The sequence below is a fragment of the Acinonyx jubatus genome, chromosome B2 (assembly GCF_027475565.1).
Source record: "Acinonyx jubatus isolate Ajub_Pintada_27869175 chromosome B2, VMU_Ajub_asm_v1.0, whole genome shotgun sequence".
NCBI classification, from domain to species: Eukaryota; Metazoa; Chordata; class Mammalia; order Carnivora; family Felidae; genus Acinonyx; species Acinonyx jubatus.
In genome coordinates this window covers 125,657,645-125,683,065 of record NC_069385.1, presented here as the reverse complement: position 1 = coordinate 125,683,065, position 25,421 = coordinate 125,657,645, and the positions used below count along the sequence as shown (strand labels likewise).

General features: G+C 37.6%; 1 long non-coding RNA gene across 1 annotated transcript in view; it reads right to left on the bottom strand.

Annotated features, from left to right (window-relative positions):
* LOC106976172 (uncharacterized) overlaps positions 1 to 25,421 on the bottom strand; it is a 104,249-nt gene that overhangs the window by 9,003 nt on the left and 69,825 nt on the right. The window contains exons 2-3 of the long non-coding RNA XR_008298700.1: positions 24,967 to 25,046; positions 2,853 to 2,898 (exon numbers count right to left, since the gene is read on the bottom strand). This is a non-coding gene — a long non-coding RNA (uncharacterized LOC106976172). The remainder of the gene's footprint in view (positions 1 to 2,852; positions 2,899 to 24,966; positions 25,047 to 25,421) is intronic.

The window sequence follows — 25,421 nt, the reverse complement described above, 5'->3', positions numbered from 1 at the left end:
GGGTCACTGTTCTGAAATTCTGCCTTCCTTGGTTTCCATGACACTAAATTACTCTTGTTCAAACTCTCTGGCTAGTTCTTTCCTATTTGCTGTTCCTTGCACTGTGTCAGTTGGAATTAGGTTTGGCTGCAAGCAACAGAGACACATAATGACAGTGGCTTAAATAAGATAGAAATTCAACTCTTCTTCATGTCAAAGCCTGGGGATCAGCAGTTCAGGGCTGGTATGGTGGATTCACAAAGTCATTTAAAGACCTGGTCCCATGAAACAGTAGTCTCTACTGTTTCATCCTTAGAGTGTGGCATCCATACTCATGGTCCAAGGAGGCTACTTTAACTCCAGCCTTTCACATCAGACTTCCAGGAAGCAGGATGGAACATGGGACAAAAAAATAAGACAATAGAGACATGCCAAATGTCTATTAGGACAGGCTTCTGGAAGCAATTACATGACTACTATTCTCAAATCTCTTAGACAAAACGTAGTCATGTGGCAATACCTAGTGACAAGGGAAGCTGGGATATACAGTCTTTATAATAATAAACAATAAATAATATAATAATAAATAATCCTGCACCCAACTAAAAATGTGGGTTCTGTTCTTCTTCTTGGGAAGAAGGTGAGAATAGATAATAGTGGACAACCCCTGGTCTCTGTGCATACCATAGATGTCCTCACCACGAGAGATTCTGACTTGGTCCTCTCTCTTTATAGCCCCACACTTGCCAGTTCAAAAAAAAATTTTTTTTAATTCTACATATAAGTGATACCACACAGTATTTTTCTCTCTGTGTGTGGTTTATTTCATTATTGAGCAAATGTCCTCAAGGCTTATCTGTGTTGTTGCAAATGGTAGGATTTCTTTCCTTTTTTATGGCTAAATAATATTCTATTGTATATATGTGTGTGTGTGTGTGTGTGTGTGTGTGTGTGTGTGTGTGTGTGTCTCACATTTTCTTTATCCATTCATCCATTGATGGACAGTTAAGTTGTTTGTATTATCTTGGCTACTGTGAATAATGCTGCAATGAACATGGAAGGCAAATAGCTTTCCAAGATACCGGTTTTATTTCCTTTAGATACATATCCAGAAGTGGGATTGCTGGATCATAGGGTAGTTCTATTCTTAATTTTTGGAGGAAATTCCATACTATTTTCTAGAGTGGCTATACCAATTTGTATTCTCCCCAACAGTGTACAAGGACTTCCTGTCTTCCACATCCTCATCAACATTTATTTCTTATCTTTTTGATAATAGCCATTCTAACAGATGCAAGCTAATATCTCTTGGTAGCTTTGATTTGCATGTTGTTGATGATTAGTGATAAGGAGCACGTTTTTATATTCCTGTTGCCCATTTGTATGTCACCTTTGGAGAAATGTCTATTCAGATCCTCTGCCCATTTTCTCATTGGGTTTTTGGGTTTGGGTTTTTGTCAGTGAGCTATATAAGTTCCTTTTATATTTTGGATATTACCTCTCATTAAATATATGGCTTGCAAATATTTTCTTTTATCTCATAGGTTGCCTTTTCATTTTGTTGATAGTTTCCTTTGCTGTTCAGTAGCTTTTTACTTTAATATAGTCCCACTTATTTTTGCTTTTGTTGCCTATGCTTTTGGTGTCATGCCCCAAAAAATCATTGCCAAGACCAATGTCAAGGAGTTTTACCTATATTTTTTTCTAGAGATTTTATGGGTTCAGGTCTTACATTTAAGTCTTTAACCCATTTCAAGTGAGTGTTTATAAGTGGTGTAAGATAGGGGTTCAGTGTCATTTTTTGCATATAGATATCCAGTTGCCCCAACACCATTTATTGAGGAGATGACCCTTACCCTATTGTGTGTTCTTGGTACCCTTGTCAAAGATTAGTTGACCATATATGTGTGGATTTTATTCTGGGTTCTCTATTCTGTACCATTAGTATATATGCCTGTTTTTATGTCAGTACTATATACTGTTTTGATTACTGTGACTTTGTAATATCATTTGAAATCAGCTTTGCTGTCCTTTCTCAAAATTGCTTTGACTATTCAGAGTCCTTTGTTGTTCCATGTGAATTTTAGGATTGTTTTTTTCTATTTCTGTGAAAATGCCTTTGGAATTTAGATGCCTTTGGAAATGTGTGTTGAATGTATAGATTGCTTTGGGTAACATGGATATTTTAACAATATTAACTCTTCCAAATCAAGAACACAAATTATCTTTTCATTTATTTGTGCTTTCTTCAGCTTTTTTCCCTCAATATCTCATGGGTTTTGATTAAATTTATTTCTAAGTCTCATTGTTTTTGATGCTACTGTAAATGAGATTTTTTTTCTTAATTTTTTTCAGGTAGTTTGTATAGAAATGCAAATTATTTTTGTATCCTAACTTTGTATCCTGCAACTTTAGTGAATTTGTTTACTAGTTCTACCAGGATGGGGGGGGGGGGTGTGGAGTCATTAGGATTTTTTATAAGATCATGTCATCTGCAGAGACAATTTTACTTCTCTCTTTCTTATTTGGGTGCCTTTTACAGGCAGACCTTATTTTATTGCACTTCACTTTATTGCACTTCATAGAAAATGCATTTTTTTACAAATTAAAGGTTTGTAGTAACCTTGGATCCAGCAGGTCTATTGGCACCATTTTCCACTTCACCACCATTTTCCACCATTTACTCACTTCATATCTCGATGTCATATTTTGGTAATTCTCACAATATTTTAAATTTTTTCAGGATTATTATATTTTTTATGATGATATATGATCAGTGATCTTTGATACTATGACCATAATTGTTTTGGGGTGCCATGTAAGATAGCAAACTTAATCAATAAATGTTGTATGTGTTCTGATGCTCCACCAACCTGCTGTTCCCCCAACTTGCTCCTCCTTCTCAGGTCTTCCTATTCCCTGAAACACAACAATATTGAAATTAGGCCAATTAATGACTCTTCCTCTAAGTGTTTAAGTGAAAGGAAGGGTCCATCTGTTACTGTAAATCAAAAGCTAGAAGTGATTAAGCTTAGTGAGGAATGAGTGTTGAAAACTAAAAGAGGCCAAAAGCTGGGCCTCTTGTGCTAAGCAGTTAGCCAAGCTGTGAATGCAAAGAAAGAGTTCTTGAAGGAAATTAAAAGTGCTAATCCAGTGAATACGTGAATAATAAAAGAGAGATTGCGGATATAGGGAAAGTTTTAGTGGTCTGGATAAAAGATCAAATAGGCCACAACATCCCTTTAAGCCAAAACCTAATCCAGACCAAGGTCCTGACTCTCGTCAATTTTGTGAAGGCTGAGAGAGGTGAGGAAGCTGCAGAAGAAAAGTCTGAAGCTAGCAGAGTTTGGTTCATGAAGTGTAAGGAAAGAAGCCGTCTCCGTAACACCAAAGTTCAGGGTGAAGCAGCAAGGGCTGATGTAGAAGCTGTAGCAAATTATCCAGAAGATTTAGCTATGATAATTAATAAAGGTGGCTACATCAAACAATAGATTTTGAATGTAGATGAGATAGCCTTCTGTTGGAAGAAGATGCCATCTAGGATTTTCATAGCTAGAGAAGAGAAGTCAATGCCTGCCTTCAAAGCTTCAAAGGATGGGCTGATTCTCTCATTAGTGTCTAATGCAGTTGGCGACTTGACGCTGAAGCCAATGCTCATTTATTATTCTAAAAATTCTAGGGCCCTTAAGAATTATGCTAAGTCTACTCTACCTGTGCTCTATAAATGGAAGAAAGCTTGGATGAGAGCACATCCATTTACAACATGGTTTACTGAATACTTTAAGGCTACTGTTGAAATCTACAGCTCAGGCAAAAGAAAAAAAAATTCTTTCAAAGTATTCCTGCTCATTAATTATGCACGCATGTGGTCATGCAAGAACTCTGATGGAAATGGACAATGAGATTAATGTTTTTTCAATGCCTGCTAACACAACATCCATTCTACAGCCCAGAGATCAAGAGTAGTTTTGACTTTTAAGTCTTATTACTTAAGTAATACATTTTGTAAGGCTACAGCTCCCATAGATAGTGATTCCTTTGACAGATATGGAGAAAATAAATTGAAAACCTTCTGGAAAGGATTTTGCCATTCTTGATGCCATTAAGAACATTTGTGATTCAGGGGAAGAAGTCAAAATATCAATGTTAATGGGAGTTTGGAAGAAGTTGATTCCAACCCTCATGGATGATTCTGAGGGGTTCAGGACTTCGGTGGAGGAAGTAACTGCAGATGTAGTGGAAATAGCAAGAGAACTAGAATTAGAACTGGACCCTAAAGATGTGACTGAATTATTGAAATCTCATGATAAAATTTCAGTGAAAGAAGAATTGCTTTTATGGATGGGCAAAGAAAGAGGTTTCTTGAGATAAAATCTGCTCCTGGTGATGATGCTGTGAAGACTGTTGAAATGACAACAAAGGATTTAGAATATTACACAAACTCAGTTGATAAAGCAGTGACAAGGTTTGATAGGCTTGACTCCGATTCTGAAAGATGTACTGTGGGTAAAAGGCTATCAAACAACATTACATGCTATAGTGAAATCATTCATGAAATGAAGAGTCTTGGATGTAGCAAACTTCATTGTTGTCTTATTTTAAGAAATTGCCACAGCCGCCCCATTTCCAGCAACCACCACACTGATCAGTCATTAGCCATCAGCATAGACCCTCCACCAGCAAAAAGATTATAACTTACTGAAAGCTCAGAGGAAAGTCAGCATTTTTTTTTACCAATAAAGTATTTTTAATTAAGGCATGTACATGGATTTTTTAGGCTCATTGATGTTGTACACTTAATAGACTACAATAAAAATAACTTTTATTTGCACTGGAAAAATTGATTTGACTTGCTTTATTGCAATATTCACTTTATTGTGATGGTCTGGAAACAAACCCACAGTACCTCTGAGGTATGCCTGTATTTGTTTTTCTTGCCTAGTTGCTCTGACCAGGATGCCAGTACTATGTTGAATATAAATACAAAAGTAGACATTCTTGTCATGTTCTTCATCATAGAGGAAAAACTTTCAGCTTTACACAATAGAACAGGATTTTGGCTGTGGGCTTGTCATATATGGAATTTATTATGTATATTCCTTCTATACCTCATTGTTGAGAATTTTTATGATGAAAAATTGTTGAATTTTTGTCAAATGCTTTTTTTGCATCTATTGAGATGATCACATGATTTTTTAATCCTCCATTCTGTTTATGTGATGTATCTAATTTATGTATTTATGTATTTATGTATTTATTTATTATTTTTAAGTAGATTCCATGCCAACATGGAGCTCAATATGGGACTTCAACTCACAACCCTGAGACTAACACCTGAGCTGATATCAAGAGTCAGATACTCAACCAACTGAGCCACCCAGTACCCCTCTATCACAATTATTAATTTACATATATTGAACCATCTTTGCATCCCCGAATAAGTCCTAATTGATCGTGGTGTATGATACTCTTTTTTTTTCTTAAATGTTTTTTCAACGTTTATTTATTTATTTTTGGGACAGAGAGAGACAGAGCATGAACGGGAGAGGGGCAGAGAGAGAGGGAGACACAGAATCGGAAACAGGCTCCAGGCTCTGAGCCATCAGCCCAGAGCCTGACGCGGGGCTCGAACTCACGGACCGCGAGATTGTGACCTGGCTGAAGTCGGACGCTTAACCGACTGCGCGACCCAGGCGCCCCAGTGGTGTATGATACTCTTAACGTGCTGTTGAATTTTGCTGATACTTTGTTGAAGATTTTTGCATGTATGCACATGAAGAATATTGGCTTGTAATTTTCTTATAGTGGCCTTGTCTGGCTTTAGTATCAGGATAATTCTGCCCTTATAAAGTGATTTTGGAAGTATTCCCTTCTCTTCAACTTTTGGGAAGAGTTTGAGAAGGATTAGTGTGGATTCTTTTTTAAAGGCAAAATGTAAATAATGAAATTATTTCCCACATTCCCTCTTTGTTTTCCTGTGTGTGTTTCCTACTTTTTTTTATTATTTACTTTTTAATTTACATCCAAGTTAGTCAGCATATAGTGCAATAATGATTTCAGGAGTAGAATCCAGTGATTTATCCCCTACATATGACACCCAGTGCTCACCCAACAAGTGTCTTCCTTAATGTCCCTTGCCTTTTTAGTTCATCCACCCCACCCAACTCCCTCCAGCAACCCTCAGTTTGTTTTCTATAGTTACAAGTCTCTTTTGTTTTGTCCTCCTCCCAGTTTTTATATTATTTTTGTTTCCCTTACCTTATGCTCATCTGTTTTGTACCATAAATTCCACATATGAGTGAAGTCATATGAATTTGTCTTTCTCTGACTAATTTTGCTTAGTATAATATACTCTAGTTCCATCCATGTTGTTGCAAACAGCAAGATTTCATTCTTTTTGATCACTGAGTAATACTCCATTGTATATATATATACCACATCTTCTTTATTCATTCATCTGTCGATGGACATCTGGGCTCTTTCCATACTTTGGCTATCATCAATAGCGTTGCTATAAACATTGGGGTGCATGTGCCCTTTCAAAACAATACACCTGAATCCTTCGGATAAATACCTAGTAGTGCAATTGCTGGGTTGTAGGGTAATTCTATGTTTAATTTTTTGAGAAACCTCCATACTGTTTTCCAGAGTGGCTGCATCAGTTTGCATTCCCACCAGCAGTGCAAAAGTTTCCTCTTTCTCTGCATCCTCACCAAGATCTGTCTTTGCATCGTTAACTTTAGCCATTCTGACAGGTGTTAGGTGGTATCTCAGGTTTTTTTTTTTATTTGTATTTCCCTGATGATGAGTGATATTGAGCATTGTTTCATGTGTCAGCTGGCCATCTGGATGTGTTCTTTGGAGAAGTGTCTATTCATGTCTTTTGCCTATTTCTTCACTGGATTATTTGTTTTTTGGGTGTTGAGTTTGATAAGTTCTTTGTAGATTTTGGATACTAACCCTTTATCTGATATGTCATTTGCAAATAACTTCTCCCATTCTGTTGGTTGCCTTTTAGCTTCACTGATTGTTTCTTTTGCTGTGCAGAAGCTTTTTATCTTGATGAGGTCCCAGTAGTTCATTTTTGCTTTTGTTTCCCTTGCCTCCAGAGACATGTTGAGTAAGAAGTTGCTGCAGCCAAGGTCAAAGATGTTTTTGCCTGTTTTCTCCTCGAGGATTTTGATGGCCTCCTGTCTTACGTTTAGGTCTTTCATCCACTTTGAGTTTTTTGTGTGTGTGTGTATGGTGTAAGAAAGTGGTCCAGGTTCATTCTTCTGCATGTCGCTATCCAGTTTTCCCAACACCATTTGCTGAAGAGATGGTCTTTATTCCACTGGATATTCTTTCTTGCTTTGTCAAATATTAGTTTCCCATACATCTGTGGGTCCACTTCTGGGTTCTCTATTCTGTTCCATTGATCTGAGTGTCTGTTTCTGTGCCAGAACCATACCATCTTAATGATTACAGCTTTCTAATACAGCTTGAAGTACATAATTGTGATGCCTCCTGCTTTGGCTTTCTTTTTCAAGATTGCTTTGGCTTTCTTTTTCAAGATTGCTTTGGCTATTCAGAGTCTTTTCTGGTTCCATACAAATTTTAGGATTGCTTTTTCTAGCTGTGCGAGGAATGCTGGTGTTATTTTGATAGGGATTGCATTGAATATGTAGATTGCTTTGGGTAGTATCGACCTGTGTTTCCTACTTTTACACGTTGCCATTATTTCTCCACCCCATTCCCATCATCCAATCTTTGCTGTCATGTATTGTTTCTCTTCATCTCCCTCCACATGCTATCTGTGGACAAACTCCTATTATCTCTTGTCTGGACTCCTGCAACAGTCTTTTGGCTATCTCTTTATCCCCAGGGTCAGCCTATTCTCTAATCTTCCTGACATATGGCTGTCTGATTCTCAATGTCTAGAATGGGTCACCTCTATCTTTTATTCCAAAACATTCAAACGTCTCCATGTTACTTACAGAATAAAACCAATACCCCAACCCAGTGCTCAACCCTCTATAAAGTGACCCTACGCTCTCTTCTACTCTACAAACACTATTGAGTTTCAAGTATGTCCCAGACTCTATTCTAGGTGTTTGAGGTCCATTATGAAACAAAACAGACACACACACACACACACACACACACACACACACCCCAAACACCCACTCTTTGGAGTTTACATTCTGTTTTTCCACTGTTTTGAGAATTCTCTTCACATATCCTTCATTCCAGGCAAACGGATTCACCTGCTGTCTGTGCAGGGCTTGTCCTTTGCTCTTTTTTTTTTCTCTTTCTGGAATATTCTTTTGCTTATTCCTTTATAACTGTGGTTCTCAACCAGGTGATTTTTTTTCCTGTAGGGGACTTTTGGCAATATCTGCAGATATTTTGTTTTTCACAACATATTGGGGTCCTACTGGTACCTCACTGGTAGAAGACTGGGATGCTGTTAAACAATCTTACAATGTACAGGAAAGCCTCCATAGTAGAAAATTATCTGGTCCAAAATGTCAATAGTGTTGAGGATGAGAAACACTGCTATAGATAGGGTCAATTTATACCCACCCTTCAAAGATGGCTCAAATTTCTCCTTCATGAAATACCCACAATTCCTTCTTCCATTCCTGTTTGCTCAAAGCTATCTGCTGTCCTGCTGAATTCCCACTTCCCCTGTGGGTAGCTGTGTAGTGTCACTCATCATTTGTCATAGGCTATAAAAGTCTACAAGGGTGGATTTACACCTGACTCTTCTGAGTTCTCAGAGGCCAACCTCGTGCTTAGCTCACAGAAGATGGTACCCACATATTTGTTATAGGCATGAATAGGGAATACCCAATGTCTGTTTCTTCTCCCAGACTTCAGTTCCTAGGAATTAAGCAGCCTGAAAGTTGCTGCTTCAGAGGAGAATCTGCCAGGCCCCTCCCAGCCATAGTTGGAAGACACTCAACTGGCATCAAGCCACAGGAAAGACTGCCTCTACCAGTCTGAAGGAAAGAGGTTAACAGAAAAAGAAACTAAATAAATATGGCAAGAAACATGACTCTGTGTGCAAACAGAGGTTCCCTACAAAAATAATTGAAAGCAGGAAGGACATTTGTTTGGATGGGAGCTTGACCAGCTTTATAAATGGGTTAGGGTAACTAGTGACCTCAGCTGCCCTTGAAGTCATAGTCTTAACAGTGCAGAAACCAGGAGCCACATGAAGCCACAGCCAGGGGTGGCTCTCAGCCAAAGACTTCTGTGCTGTCCCTGGGCCATTGCCTGATGAAGGCCTGAGCACACACACATTGCTGCTGCAGGATTCAGAATTGTGTGTCAACCATCACTCATTAACTCAACTTTTCCTGTCTAAGTCCTTGAGCTGTCTGAGATGCTGAAGTGTCTTGGCAGGCCTAGGAAACTATTAGATCTCAAGAAACAGGCTCAGTTATCTCAGGCTTCTCCTGAATCCAAATGTTCCAGTTTCAGCTTCCTCCTCACGAGCTGCTTAGAACAGGGATCTCTGATATACACCATTTTTTATCTGCCTGGCAGCTGAAATGGCAAAAAAGTATGTGAAGTCCCAGCTCTGACTCCCTAAAAGTAGGCACAAGGGAGCTTTAGTGCTTTTGCAAAAGGAGTGATTGAAGTCAGGTAGAGAAGAACAAAATGACTCAAAGCTACAGCCAAAGCCCAGAGACACAGAGCATTTGGTGAGCACTTTACAGCTAGATCTATTCCACATGGGAGTATCTGTCACTCACCCAACTTAATGCAATATGGTCCTTAAAGTTAATAAAATAGCATAACAAACCAACCAAGTTAGTTCTCTTATCCACTACCTAACCCTCTGTTTCTACAAGCTTCATGGTGGGGTTGGATGTTGGGAGAAAGGGAGTGAAGAAGAACTCTGCTGACATTTTTCCCCCCTTACCCAAGATTCTGGAAGTTTGAGCAGAGAGCAGGGGGATGAGGTGCTTTCCTAAGAGGGAACATTAGTATGGTGTCCCAGGCTCTGACTCTTGGCTCTAACTTGGTCTCTCAAAAAGAAATACAATACTAGCCACAAACACAAGCCACATATGTAGTTTTAAATTTTCCTGTGGCCACATTAAAGATGCATAACAAGGATTAAATTAATTTTAATAAAATATTTCATTAAATTCAACGTATCCAAAATATTATCATTTAACCTGTAATCCATACAAATAGTACCATCCATAAAATAATACGTGTTCCTTTTTATCTTGCTAAGCATTCAAAACTCATTGTTTATTTTACACTTACCAGATATCTTAGTTTTAACTAGCCACATTTCAAGCACTCATCCACAGGGGGAGCCTAGGCTAATTCAAGACTTTCACAGGTCATAAGTTGGTGGCCAGGCACTAATGTATCACGTTATACAACAGGGAGCTAAAATAGCATTTGAAATATAATGAGATGGGGAATTTTTTTACATTTATGAAACTCCCCCCAAGGGGAACACATACCACATGTGGTTGAGAGAAATACTTTGAAAAGTCTGCTGTGGCCAGCATGAGGGTAGGGGATGGAAGCGGGAAACCCCCATGGAGGATGTTAGGGCAACACATAGATTGACAGCTGAACTTGAACCTCTGAGAGAGGTTCACTGACACTTGAAACTGAGAGCAACCTTTAACTATTTTTCTAGGACCAAGGCAGAGGACACAGGGAGATATAACAACAGTGACTCATTTTACTACTGGAGAAATTGTAACAACTTTAATGTCTAATGGGAAGAAACAGTGAATCTATGTGAAAGAATATTTTACTATGATGAAAACATGGGGGTGTACCTAATATAAAATTGTTATTAGGGAAAGAAAAGCAGATTCAAGTGTAGTTGCTTATACAAGCTCACCTATAGTTAATAAATGCAAAGAAAAGAAATGCACAAACATATTGCCATTGTTTTTACTAAGAAATAGCAATATAGCAGGGTGCCTGGGTGGCTCAGTCTATTAAGCATCAGACTTCAGCTCAGGTCATGATCTTGCAGTTCATGAGTTCAAGCTCCATGTAAGGCTCTGTGTTGACAGCTCAGAGCCTGGATCCTGCTTGGGGTTCTATGTCTTCCTCTCTCTGCACCTCTCCTGCTTATGCTCTGTCTCTCTCTCAAAAAAAATAAACATTAAAAAAATTTTTTTAAAGAAATAGCATTCTGCACTGCAAACAATCAACAAAAGTAAAAGGCAACTGACGGAATGGGAAAAGATATTTGCAAATGACATATCAGACAAAGGGCTAGTATCCAAAATCTATAAAGAACTCACCAAACTCCACATCGGAAAAACAAATAATCCAGTGAAGAAATGGGCAGAAGACATGAATAGACACTTCTCTAAAGAAGACATCCAGAGGAGGAGCCAAGATGGCGGAACAGCATGGAAGCTTTTTGTGTGTCTCACATGCATGAAATACAGCCAGACCAACACTAAACCATCCTACACACTTAGAAAACTGATTGGAAGATTAACACAACAATCTGCGCAACCTGAACCACAGAATTCAGCAGGTACGTGACACAGAGAACTGAACTTGGGGAGCAAGAAACCACGAAAGGTAGGGAACCCCTTTTGCGGGCAGAGGGCGGAGACTGGGGAGCAGGGGGAGCATACAGGAAAAGCACCCCTCCCCAAAAGCAGCTGGAGAGAAAGTGGAAAATTGGAAACAGCTACAGGGACTAAACTAAAAAGGGAGAAAGGAGAAAGGAGAAGGTTTAAATTCCATTAAGACTGTAAACAAGGGGAGCTCAAAATCTGCAACTCTACAGTTCAATACCTGGCAGTGCTCTGGTGGGTAAGGTGAATCCCCAGGAACAGAGTGGGGTCTGGGAGGTTCTCGGGCCACACGGCGAAAAGCGGTTCCACTGCTGGAAGGACATTTGGTAGAGACTGTTGAAGCCACCTGGTCCCAGCAGACCCAGGAAGGCAGCCACATTCACTGGTGCTGGGGCAAGGTCGTTGAGGGTGAAGCCTGGTGCCAGATGTGTGTTGCGATTTTCCATAATCCCTGAAATGCTGATGCTACACTCTCACAATATTTTTTTGGGGTGGCCTGGCACCTGGCCACAGTCTTGGGGCACCGGCAAAGTCCAACGGGTGTTCCTGGGCGCAGCCAACATTTGGCCATTGCTCATTCGGCTGTTGCTCGGTGAGACCCTCATGCAGAGGGGCGGAACGGGTCAAAGCCTCAGTCCTTCAGAAGTAAGGGGCCGGGAAAACAGCCATATCTGAGACAAAACTTGGGAGACAGGTACTGCCTGGGGCCTGGTCACAGGGAGTGGAAAAGCAGGAAGTGGACGAGAGCTAAAGATGGAGGACGGTGCACAATAGCTGATCCAGGAGAACAGACTGGGTAGCTGGGTGGTGCTATTTTTCACCGCTCCCGCGCATGCGCATGCGCAGCTACAAGCACTGCAACAATCCACCCCAGTAGGCTAGCAGCGCCATCTAGTGGAGAGCGGAACTGTTACACCAAGCCCCGCCCAACTGGGCCAACTTCGCTCTTCAAGAACGCAAACCGGTTTAATTTATGGACTATAAAGAGCTACATGAACTGACCTCTAGGGGAAAACGAAGCAATTTCAGTCCTACTTCAATCTGTTAGCAGGTTCATCTATTCAGTTTTTTTTTTTCTCTTTTCCCTTTTACTCTTTTACAATTCTTTTCTTTTTCTCGAATACAGAAAGAGAAAAAACTCATTTTTATTTTCAGTTTTTATTAAAAATACCTGTCTCTAATGTTTATTACTATATTTTTTACTTTTGTGTTAATTTTTTCAAATTCTACTTTACTTCCACATTTTATTTTAGTCTACTTCATTGTACTCACCTTTTCAAATTTTCAATTTCCTTTTTTTCTTTCTTTTTCCTTTTTTCTTCTTGAATGCAGAAAAAGAAAAACTTCATTTTTACTTTCAATTTCTATTTAAAATATTTTTATTTAATTTTTATTACTATATTTTTCCTTTTATGTAATTTTTTTCAAATTCTACCTTACTCCCATCATTTTATTTCAGTCTACTACAATGTATTCACTTTTTCAAATATTCAAACGATTTCTTTGTTTCTTTTCTTTCTTCTTTTTTTTATCTTTTGTTCTCTTTTTCATTTATTTTCTTTTTTCTTAAATACAGAAAATGAAAAAATTCATATTTTTTTCATTTTTATTAAAAATATTTTTCTTTAATTTTTTCTACTATATTTATTTTTGTGTATATTTTTTTATATTCTATTTTACCCACATTTTCTCATTTTAGTCTACTTCAGTGTATTCACTTTTTAAAATTCTCAAATGATTTCCTCCCCCCCCTTTTTTTTTCGTTTCTCTAATCTCTCAACACGTTCAACACCCAGACCAAAACATACCTACGATCTAGCATTATCTATTCGATGTGTGTGTGTGTGTTTAATTTTTAATTTTAATATTTTAAAAATTTTAATATTTTTTTAATTTCAATTTTTCTACCTCATTAATTCCTTTCCTCCCTTCAAAATGACAAAACGAACGAATTCACCCCAAAAGAAAGAGCATGAAGAAACGACAGCCAGGGATTTAACCAACACAGATACAAGCAAAATGGCTGAACCAGAATTTACAATCACGATAATAAGAATACTAGCTGGAGTCAAAAATAGATTAGAATCCTTTTCTGCAGAGATAAAAGAAGTAAAAAATAGCCAGAATGAAATTAAAAATGCTATAACTGATCTGCAATCATGGATGGATGCAATGGCGGCAAGGATGGATGAGGCAGAACAGAGAATCAGTGATATAGAGGACAAACTTATAGAGAATAACGAAGCAGAAAAAAAGAGGGAGATTAAGGCAAAAGAGCACGATTTAAGCATTATAGAAATCAGTGACTCATTAAAAAGGAACAACATCAGAATCATAGGGGTCTCAGAGGAGGAAGAGAGAGAAATAGGGGTAGAAGGGTTATGTGAGCAAATCATACTGGAAAATTTTCCTAACCTAGGGAAAGACACAGACATCAAAATCCAGGAAGCACAAAGGATTCCCATTAGATTCAACAAAAAGCGACCATCAACGAGGCATATCATAGTCAAATTCACAAAATACTCAGGCAAGGAGAGAATCATGAAAGCAGCAAGGGGAAAAAAGTCCCTAACCTACAAGGGAAGACAGATCAGGTTTGCAGCAGACCTATCCACAGAAACCTGGCACCCAGAAAGGAGTGGTGGGATATATTCAGTGTGCTGAATCAGAAAAATGTGCAGCCAAGAATTCTTTATCCAGCAAGGCTGTCATTCAAAATAGAAGGAGAGATAAAAAGTTTCCCAGACAAACAAAAATTAAAGGAGTTTGTGACCGCTAAACCAGCCCTGCAAGAAATTTTAAGGGGTACTCTCTGAGGGGAGAAAAGATGAAAGTGTATATATATATATATGCCAAAAGCAACAAAATATTAGAAAGGACCAGAGAATACCTGAAACTCCAACTCTACAAGCACCATAATGGCAATAAATTCATATCTTTCAGCACTCACTCTAAACGTCAATGGACTTAATGCTCCAATCAAAAGACATAGGGTAACAGAATGGATAAGAAAACAACATCCATCTATGTGCTGTTTACAAGACAACCACTTTAGACCTAAAGACACCTACAGATTGAAAATAAGGGGATGGAGAACCATCTATCATGCTAATGGTCAACAAAAGGAAGCCGGAGTAGCCATACTTATATCAGACAATCTAGACTTTAAAATAAAGACTGTATCAAGAGATAAAGAAGGGCATTATATCATAATCAAGGTGTCTATAGACCAAGAAGACCTAACAATTGTAAACATTTATGCGCCAAATGTGGGAGAACACAAATATATAAATCAATTAATCACAAACATAAACTCATCAATAATAATACCATAATAGTAGGAGACTTCAACACCCCACTCACAGCAATGGACAGATCATCTGATCAAAAAATCAACAAGGAAACAAAGGCTTTGAATGACACATTGGACCAGATGGACTTAACAGATATATTCAGAACATTTCATTCTAAAGCAGCAGAATATACATTCTTCTCCAGTGCACATGGAACATTCTCCAGAATAGACCATATACTGGGACAGAAATCAGCCCTAAGTAAGTACAAAAAGATTGAGATCATACTGTGCATATTTTCAGACCACAACGCTATGAAACTCAAAATCAACCACAAGAAAAAATTTGGAAAGGTAAAAAACACTTGGAGACTGAAGAACATCCTAATAAAGAATGAATGGGATAACCAAGCAGTTAAAGAGGAAATTAAAAAGTATATGGAAGTCAATGAAATTGATAGCACCACAACCCAAAACCTCTGGGATGCAGCAAAGGCAGTCATAAGAGGAAAGTATATAGCAATCTGGGCCTTCCTAAGAAGGAAGAAAGATCTCAGATACAGAACCTAACCTTACACCTTAAGGATCTGGAAAAAGAACAGCAAATAAAACCCAAAACCAGCAGAAGACAGGAAATAATAAAGATTAGAGCGGAAATTAATGCTGTCAAAACAAAACAAAACAAAAAAAAAACCAGTAGAACAGATCAATGAAACCAGAAGCTGGTTCTTTGAAAGAATTGATGAAATTGATAAACCACCAGCCAGTTTGATCAAGAAGAAAAAGGAAAGGACCCAAATAAGTAAAATCAAGAATGAAAGAGGAAACATCACAACCAACACAACAGAAATAAAAACAATAATAAGAGAATATTATGAGCAATTATATGCCAATAAAGTGGGCAATCTGGAAAAAAATGAACATATTCCTAGAAACATATACACTACCAAAACTGAAACAGGAAGAAATAGAAAATTTGAACAGACCCACAATCAGTAAGGTAATCGAATTAGTAATCAAAAATCTGCCAAAAAATAAGAGTCCAGGGCCAGATGGCTTTCCAGGGGAATTCTACCAAACATTTAAGGAAGACTTAGCACCTATTTTCTTGAAGCTGTTCCAAAAAATAGAAATGGAAGGAAAACTTCCAAACTCTTTCTATGAAGCCAGCATTACCTTGATTCCAAAACCAGAGACCCCACTAAAAAGGAGAACTACAGACCAATTTCCCTGATGAACATGGATGCAAATATCCTCAACAAGATATTAGCCAACCGGATCCAACAATACTTAAAAAAAATTATTCCCCACGAACAAGTGGAATTTATACCTGGGATGCAGGGCTGGTTCAATATCCGCAAAACAATTAACAGGATTCATCACATCAATAAAAGAAAGGGCAAGAACCATATTATCCTCTCAATAGATGCAGAGAAAGCATTTGACAAAATACAGAAAAAAAAAACCCTCAAGAAAGTAGGGATAAAAGGATCATACCTTGAGATCATAAAAGCCATATATGAACGACCCAACGCCAATATCATCCTCAATGGGGAAAAACTGAGAGCTTTCCCCCTAAGGTCAGGAACAAGACAGGGATGTCCACTCTCACCCTGTTATTCAACATAGTATTGGAAGTCTTAGCCTCTGCAATCAGACAACACAAAGAAATAAAAGGCATCCAAATTGGCCAGGAGGAGGTCAAACTTTCACTCTTCGAAGATGACATGACACTCTATGTGAAAAACCCAAAATATTCCACCAAAAAACTGCTAGAACTGATTCATGAATTCAGCAAAGTTGCAGGATATAAAATCAATGCACAGAAATCGGTTGCATTCCTATACACCAACAATGAAGCGACAGAAAGAGAAATCAAAGAATCAATTCCATTTACAGTTGCACAAAAAACTATAAAGTACCTAGGAATAAATCTAACCAAAGGGGTGAAAAATCTATATACTGAAAACTATAGAAAGCTTATGAAAGAAATTGAAGAAGACACAAAGAAATGGAAAAAGATTCCATGCTCCTGGATAGGAAGAAGAAATATTGTTAAAATGTTGATACTGCCCAAAGTAATCTACATATTCAACGCAATCCCTATCAAAGTAATACCAGCATTCTTCACAAAGCTAGAACAAATAATCCTAAAATTTGTATGGAACCAGAAAAGACCCTGAATAGCCAAAGCAATCTTGAAAAAGAAAACCAAAGCAGGAGGCACCACAGTCCCAGACTTCAAGCTATACTATAAAGCTGTAATTAGCAAGACAGTATGGTACTGGCACAAGAACACTCAGATCAATAGAACAGAATAGAGAACCCAGAAATGGGCCCACAAACGTATGGCCAACTAGTCTTTGACAAAGCAGGAAAGAATATCCATCCAATGGAATAAAGCAGTTTCTTCAGCAAGTGGTGCTGGGAAAACTGGACAGTGACATGCAGAATGAACCTGGACCACTTTCTTACACCATACACAAAAATAAACTCAAATGGATGAAAGACCTCAATGTAAGACAGGAAGCCATCAAAATCCTTGAGGAGAAAGCAGGCAAAAATCTCTTTGATCTTGGCCGCAGCAACTTCTTACTCAACACGTCTCTGGAGGCAAGGGAAACAAAAGCAAAAATGAACTACTGGGACCTCATCAAAATAAAAAGCTTCTGCACAGTGAAGGAAACCATCAGGAAAAATAAAAGGCAACCGACAGAATGGAAGAAGATATTTGCAAATGACATATCAGATAAAGGGTTAGTATCCAAAATCTACAAAGAACTTATCAAACTCAACACCCCAAAAACAAATAATCCAGTGAAGAAATAGGCAAAAGACATGAATAGACACTTCTCCAAAGAAGACATCCAGATGGCCAGCTGACACATGAAACAATGCTCAACATCACTCATCATCAGGGAAATACAAATCAAAAACAAACTGAGATACTACCTCACACCTGTCAGAATGGCTAAAGTTAACAATTGATGCAACGACAGATCTTGGTGAGGATGCAGAAAAGAGGAAACTTTTGCACTGCTGGTGGGAATGCAAACTGATGCAGCCACTCTGGAAAACAGTATGGAGGTTTCTCAAAAAATTAAACATAGAATTACCCTACAACCCAGCAATTGCACTACTAGGTATTTATCCGAAGGATTCAGGTGTATTGTTTTGAAAGGGCACATGCACCCCAATGTTTATAGCAATGCTATCGATGATAGCCAAAGTATGGAAAGAGCCCAGATGTCCATCGACAGATGAATGAATAAAGAAGATGTGGTATATATACACAATGGAGTATTACTTGGCAATCAAAAAGAATGAAATCTTGCCATTTGCAACTATGTGGATGGAACTTGAGGGTATTTTGCTAAGCAAAATTAGTCAGAGAAAGACAAAAATCATATGACTTCACTCATATGAGGACTTTAAGACACAAAACAGATGAACATAAGGAAAAGGAAACAAAAATAATAAAAAAACTGGGAGGAGGACAAAACAGAAGAGACTCATAAATATGGAGAACAAACTGAGGGTTGCTGGAGGGGTTGTGGGAAGGGGGGGATGGGCTAAATGGGTAAGGGGCATTAAGGAATCTACTCCTGAAATAATTGCTTCACTATATGCTAACTAATTTGGATGTAAATTTTTAAAAATAAAAAATAAAGTTAAAAAAAAAAGAAGACATCCAGATGGCAAATAGGCACATGAAAAGATGTTCAATGTCACTCCTCATCAGGAAAATACAAATCAAAACCACACTCAGATATCACCTCACGCCAGTCAGAGTGGCTAAAATGAACAAATCAGGAGACTATAGATGCTGGAGAGGATGTGGAGAAATGGAAACCCTCTTGCACTGTTGGTGGGAATGCAAACAGGTGCAGCCACTCTGGGAAACACTGTGGAGGTTCCTCAAAAATTTAAAAATAGATCTACCCTATAACCCAGTAATAGCACTGCTATTTACCCAAGGGATACAGGAGTGCTAATGCATAGGGGCACTTGTACCCCAATGTGTATAGCAGCACTTTCAACAATAGCCAAATTATGGAAAGAGACTAAATTTCCATCAACTGATGAATGGATAAAGAAGTTATGGTTTATATATACAATGGAATACTACTTGGCAATGAGAAAGAAAGAAATGTGGCCTTTTGTAGCAACGTGGATGGAACTGGAGAGTGTTATGCTAAGTGAAATAAGTCATACAGAGAAAGACAGATACCATATGTTTTCACTCCTATGTGAATCTTGAGAAACTTGACAGAAGACCATGGGGGAGGAGAAGGGGAAAAAACTTAGAAAGGGAGGGAGGCAAACCATAAGAGACTCTTAAAGACTGAGAATCAACTGAGGGTTGATGGGGGTGGGAGGGAGGGGAAAGTGGGAGGGGAAAGAAAGATGGGCATTGAGGAGGGCACCTGTTGGGATGAGCACTGGGTGTTGTATGGAAACCAATTTGACAATAAATTTCATATAAAAAAAAAGCAATAGCATTATGGGTTATTTTTCTGGACCTTCCAATACTTTCCTTACAAACACATACTACTTTGAGAATTAGGGCAAAAGGATAAAATAAAAAACAAAATCCAATGATTCACTTTCCAGAATCCTCCCACTTATATAACTACTTAATTACATGTGTGTGTTTCTAGTGTGTATGCCTGTGTAGGCATGCGGGTGTGTGTATGTGCATGTGTGCCCATGAATATGTGTGTGTCTTCCTGAGCCATCACCTGAGACTAATCCCAGAATAATGCTCACTAGGTCTGGAGAAAGACAACCTTCCTCCGCTTGAACATACTTTCTTGGATTCTATTAAACTGGCTGAAATAACCTGTCTGTAGCCATTCCAGACTCATTTCTAATTCCCACATACCTAGTTGATTTTTGACAGACTATATCTCTCACAAACATTCCCAGCAAAGTATAGAATGGTTTTCTCCTTCACTTTATAGTGTAAATAAGAAAATAAATCACCTCTGACCTCCAAGTTCTCAATTCAGAGGCAAAGAACTCAAGATGATTATGCAGCAAAAAAATTAAGCCACATCACTGTCCTGACATCTAATCATACCAGGCTGACTGCACAGTTTTTTAGAGAGTCATTTTTCAATTGCCTGTTTTATATTATAGGGTTAAGAGGGAGAAAGAAAGCTGACAGTAAATTAAAAGTAGAAATTTTAAAGTATTCAGAAAAAAATCCCCCAGTAATGATAAAGTTTAATGATTAAATATTTATGACTGCAACATATTCAGCAAAGAGATATATTCTAAAAAGATAAGAGTTTATAACAGAAAATCATATATTGTGAGAAATCTCTTTTTCCAGCAGTATGGCAGACTGGATACCCTGAATAACTCACCCAAATAAAATAACTCATATAGTGGGTAAGAAATCTTTTAAAAATCCTTTTTGAACAGGAAGCATGTGTAAAGTACATGCCAGTCTCCAAAGTCAAGTGAAACCAGGAACTCAGAGTGCAAAAACCTGGAAAGTTTTGGCAAAACCTGGAGTCTTTGAGCTCATGGTTTAAGGACTACACCAGATACAGGGGGCAGAAGGTAAAGTCTAGAGCACACCCCAGATAGAGACTGAAATGGAGATTCTCATAAAAAGCTTAGACTCACAGTGAAAGCCCCCCTGTGCAGAAAGGCACAGCAGGGAAACTGACTCTCAATCCTAGGGTTAGAAGGAGCAAAATTAAAGTAATCCCCTGGGAATTCATAACCACAAATGGGACTTCATGTGGATTTGGGTTTCTGTTACCTATGCAGTCTGAAAAACCTCAAAAAGAAAAGTTAACCTGAGGTGGTCATTGGTTGGTATTGTTCCATGGTGATCAAGAAAAATCCAAGGCTTCAACTTCGACCCAGGCCTCAAAGAATCTCCACAGACAAATTTCTAATAAAAATGAACAGTTCTGGGGTGCCTGGGTGGCTCAGTTGCTTAAACATCTGACTCTTGGTCTCAGCTCAGGTTTTGATCTCACGGTTCATGGGTTCAAACCCCGTGTCAGTCTCTGTACTGACAGCTCAGAGCCTGGAGCCTGCTTTGGATTCTGTGTCTCCCTCTCTCTCTGACTCTCCCCTGCTCACACTCTGTCTGTCTCCCTCAAAAATAAATAAATATTAAAAATTTTTTTAAAAAGGAGATCTTAAAAGGAAGTCAAAGATGTCAACAAATAAATAACAATTTGACTGACTGCTCACCTATCATAGCCACAATGGAAATTAGAAGATAATAGAATAAATATTTTCAATAAGCTGAAAGAAAATAATTACCAATAAAGAATTCTATAACCAGAAAGACTAACCTTCAAAGAAGAGGGAAAACAAATTATTGCAACAAACAAAAATTAAAGGTTTGTCACAAAAACATTCTCAGTAAATTAAATTCTAAAGGATGTACTTCAGGTAGAATAAATGTGATCACAGATAGAAGGTCTAAAATCCAGGGAGGAATGGTGAGTAAAGATTCTTGTGAATATGTAGGCAAATTCAAACAAACATTGACTGTCACACAATAATTATAAAAAGTTGGAAAATAGGCTAAGAGTAAAATACTGGAAAACTAGTATAAGATTTGGTATGGAGGTGATTAGGATTAATGCATTTCAAGGTCACTATATTATTGAAAAGAAGGGTAAATAATGTACAAATACAAATACTTGAAAGCCAAGTATGGAAAACAATAAATCAAATAAACACAAACAAAAAATCTGAGTGATTATATCAATATAACAAAATATACACTTTCAGGCAAAAGACATTATAGGACATTTCAGGCAAATGACACAGAATGTCATTTGAAAATGACAATTAACCATAATTCTAAATTTGTATGCTGTTAATATGCTGTTAATAACACAACCAGCCTCAAACTATATGAAGTAGAAAATGATAGATTTACAAAGAGAAACTGACAAGTCCACATTTATAGTTGGAAATTTTACTTTTCTCTTAGTACTTGGTAAATTAAGGAAACAAACAATACAGTCAGAAAAGATATACAATACTGGAACAGCACAATAAATAATGTCCATTGTTCAAATGGACAACACATAATATTCAAATACACATGAACCATGTATGAAAGTTTATCACATGTTGGACTTCAATGCATTTTAAAGAATTGGTATCAGGGGTATCTGAGTAGCTCAGTGGGTTAAATGTCCAACTCTTGATTTTAGCTGAGGTCATGATCTCACTATTTGTGAGCTCAAAACCCACATTAGGGTCTGCCCTGACAGTGCAGAGCCTTCTTGGGATTCTCTCCCTCTGGCCCTCCCCTGTCTCTCTCTCTCTCTCTCTCTCTCTCTCTCTCTCTCTCCCACTCTCCCCCAAAATAAATAAATAAACTAAAAAAAGTTAAATAAAAAAGGATTGTATCATACAGCCCAAATTTGATGACCATAATGTACTTAAATTATAAATGAATGATATAAACTAGACACAATTACACGCTATTTACAAAACTGGAAACAAAAGGATAAAAAATATATACCATGAAAACACTAACCAAAGGGAAGCTGGAGAGGTTACGTTGATATTAGAAAAAGTAATACTTAGGGCAAGAAGAATTACTAGATAAAGAGGGACATTTCATAATGATAAAAAGATAAATTCAATGGGACAACACAGAAATCATAAAGTAATATACATCTAACATTTAGCTTCAAAATATAAAAAGCAAAGACAGAGATAAAAAGAAAAATAGATTTTCTTTTCCAATCATAATTGAGACTTGTTTTCATGAGTATACAGTTTAATGGATTTACACACAGAACACACCCACTTGAAAAAAAAGAACATTATACCACAGAAGCTCCCATAAAATCCCCTCCCAGCCAACGCTCCCTCCCTTGACTTTTTTTAATAGACATTATTTCTCAGAGAAGTTTTAGATTCACAGCAAAATTGAAGGGAAGGTACAGAGATTTCCAACAGACCCCCTTGCCCCACACATTCATAACACATTCATTATCAAAATCCTCCTCCCCTCCACAGAGTGATACATTTGTCACAGTCAATAAACCTTAATTAATGCATCATTATCACCTAAAGCCCATAATTAACTAAGAATTCACTCTTGGTTCACATTCTGCATGTTTGGACAAATGTATAATGGCATGCATCCACCATTATAGTATCATACAGGAGAGTTTCACTGTCCCCAAAATTCTCTTTGCTGCACCCATTTATCCCTCCCACCCCTCTAACTCCTAGAAACACTGCTCCATTGTTTTTGTTTGTTTTTACTGTCTCCATTGTTTTGCCTTTCCCAGAATGTCATATATTTGAGATCATATAGTATACAGCCTTTTCAGATTGGTTTCTTTCACTTAGTAATACACATTTAAGTTTCCTTCATGTTTTTTCATGGCTCAATAGCTCATTTCTTTTTAGCACTGAATAATATTCCGTTGTCTAGATGTACCACAATTTATTCATTCACATACTAAAGGACATCTTTATTGCTTCAAAGTTTTGTAAATTTTAAATAAAGGTGCTATAGGGGCGCCTGGGTGGCTCAGTCGGTTAAACGTCCGACTTCGGCTCAGGTCATGATCTCATGGGTGCGTGAGTTCGAGCCCCGCGTCGGGCTCTGTGCTGACAGCTCAGAGCCTGGAGCCCATTTCAGATTCTGTGTCTCCCTCTCTCTCTGACCCTCCCCTGTTCATGCTCTGTCTCTCTCTGTCTCAAAAATGAATAAACGTTAAAAAAAATTAAAAAATAAATAAATAAATAAATAAATAAATAAATAAACGTGCTATAAACATCAATGTGCAGGTATTTGGGTAGGATAATTAGGAATTTTAATACTATCAGTGCCTGATAGACCAAATGAGTAAAAATGTCAGCAAGAATATAGTAAATTTAAACAATACAATTAACCAAGTTGATCATATTGACTCATGTGGTACACAAAATTCAACAACTATAGACTATGGATTCTTTTCAAGAGCACATGAGACATTGATCAAGATGGACTGCATGCCAGGCCATAAAGCAAGTCTCAACAAATTTCAAAGGATTAAAACCACATAAAATATGAAATTTAACTAGAAATGAAGTTTTTTTAAAGGTGATTAGAAAATACCCAGAAATGACAAGAGATCATAATACATATATCTTTGTTGGGTACCAGCTATTTTGTTTCTAATAGTTCCATGTTTTGTTAGCATCTCCATAACTTCCTGCAGGTCAGGAGGTGATCCTGCATCAGACCACGGTGGCAGTTCAACCCCAAGTCTCTGCACTCCAAATGAAGCACCAGAGAAAAAAAAAATGTCAGTTACAAGAGCTCTGTATTAGGTGTAAATGGTTAGGGCCTTATCCCACCATCTATTTTAATCACTGGCTGAGAACTACCCTAAGAATAGCATGCACTCAGTTACCACTGCTTTGCTCAGACATTAGCCAGGAGGTTTCTCCAAGAAGACCATGACCTTGGCTTAAAAACCAAAGTAGACCCTGAGGGAGATAACAGCTGGCAACAATCTGAGGACCATACTCAGAGCAACTGGGCATGTTCTTTGTTGAAGGGTTATCCAAGTCACAATCTCCATGTGTGCCACAGCTTATGGAAAAGAAGAAAGATTGAAAATCAATCATGCAAATGTCCATAAAAGATGCTAGAAGAATATTGGAAAGTAAACACAAATAAAATAAAAGGAAGAAATAATAAAGATAAGAGCAAGAAGCAATGAAATAGAAAGCAGATGAGCAAGGGAGAAAATTCACAAAGTCAAAAGTAAGTTCTTTGGAAAAATTTAATAAAATTGATGGCTCCTAGCAAGACTTATCGAGAAAAAGAGAAAAAGATAAAGAGAATATAAACTGTGAGTATCAAAATTCAATACATACTAAAAATGTAATAAAAGGATATTATGAAAAATTTTATGCCAATACATTTGACCACTTACATGAAATGGACAGATTCCCTGAAAAGCACAACTTGCTGAAACAGCCACACACACACACACACAAAAGAAAATTTAAGTGGTCCTATATATGTCAAAGTAATTGACTCTATAGTTTAAAACCTATCCACAAAGAAATCTCTAGTCTCAGATGGTATCACTGGTAAATTCTTCCACATGTTTAAGGAAGAAATCATACCTCTCTTATACACACTCTACAGAGAACAGGGGATGAAGCACCACTTTCCAACTTGTTTCATGAGGCCCTTGGAACATGATCTGTCAAAGATATTACAAGAAAGAAAATTATAGGCTGATTTCTGTCAGACTAAGGTGTAAAACTTCAAAACAAAATAACAACAAATCAAATCTAGTAAGTGTGGTTTATCCCAGGAACATAAGATTGATTTATAGCATTGAAAATCAACTCATATGATTCACCACATTAACAGAATAAAGGATAGATATATAATAAACTTTGTAGATTCAATAAAAGTATTTGATAAAGTTCCATACTCATTCATAATTAAAAAAAAACCCTCAGTGGACTAGAACTAGAAGGGCACTTCCTTAATATGATAAAGGGATGACCCAAAAACCTTCTGCAAACAATATACATGAAGTCAATATATCAAACACTTGCCCCTGACTTTC